General features: G+C 38.7%; 1 pseudogene; it reads left to right on the top strand.

The window, feature by feature from the left end:
• The first annotated feature begins 577 nt into the window (after positions 1–577).
• On the top strand, positions 578–678 carry LOC121206930 (uncharacterized; annotated as a pseudogene).
• Positions 679–1104: the final 426 nt, after the last annotated feature.

Genomic DNA, 1104 nt, shown 5'->3' with positions numbered 1-1104 from the left:
TTTGGCGAGCTGGCCTATCTGAGTTTTGAGCCCTTGGGTTGATGCTTGTTGATTCTTAAGGGCTGTCTCAGTATTCTGGAAACAAGTTTCTGACACCAAGATGAATTTTGTTAGCATCTCCTCAAGGTTCAGCTTTTTCTCTAGTTGGTAGAGTGGTTGTAAGTATTACTATAAGAATTATTTTGAGATCGAGAATTATTACCCATGTAATTTAACTGCTCGTTCTTTGTGGCCATAGGGTGGGTATTCTGAATTGCTTGATCCACCTCCACTTGCTTCGCACTGCATCACTCGGTGAACCTATAAAGAACTAAGAAAACCATCAATTTTCTTATTCAAGAGTTCTACCTGATTAGAGAGCAGGGTGACTGAATCAACGTTATAAACGCCGGCTGTTTTTTTTGGTTTTGTCCTCATGACTTGCCACTGATAATTATTCAGTGACATCTCTTCTATAAATTCATAAGCATCTTCAGGTGTCTTATTCTTGATGGTTTCGCCAGCGACTTCGTCAACCATTTGTTAAGACGAAGGATTCAGGCCATTATGAAACGTTTAAACCTGTAGCCAAAGTGGTAACCCATGGTGAGGGCATCTTCTCAAGTTGTATCTCTCCCATGCATCGTATAGTGTTTCTAAATCCATCTGCACAAAAGAAGAGATATCATTACGTAATTTAGCCGTTTTAGCTGGCAGAAAATATTCTAATAAAAACTTTTCAGTCATTTGTTCCCAAGTAGTGATTGACCCTCGTGGTAATGAGTTTAACCATTATTTAGCCTTATTCCTCAACAAAAAGGAAAACAACTGAAGGAGAATGGCATCATCGGAAACGCTATTGATTTTAAAAGTGTCGCAAAATTCTAAGAAATTTGCCAAGTGAGCGTTGGGATCCTCGTCCTGCAAACTATCAAACTGAACAAAATGTTGGATCATTTGAATGGTGCTAGGTTTCAGTTCAAAATTATTGGCAACAACAGCAGTCCTAACTATGCTCAATTCAGTTCCTGTTAAAGAATGTTTAGCATAATCATACGTAGTATGCGGAGCAGGATTCTGATTAACAGCAATCGCAAGAGGTAGCAAAATTTCTTGGTTTTCAAC

This window comes from Gossypium hirsutum, chromosome A09 (assembly GCF_007990345.1).
Source record: "Gossypium hirsutum isolate 1008001.06 chromosome A09, Gossypium_hirsutum_v2.1, whole genome shotgun sequence".
Lineage (NCBI taxonomy): Eukaryota > Viridiplantae > Streptophyta > Magnoliopsida > Malvales > Malvaceae > Gossypium > Gossypium hirsutum.
The sequence above is the reverse complement of the archived record's forward strand: the minus strand, read 5'-3'. Positions and strand labels throughout refer to the sequence as shown.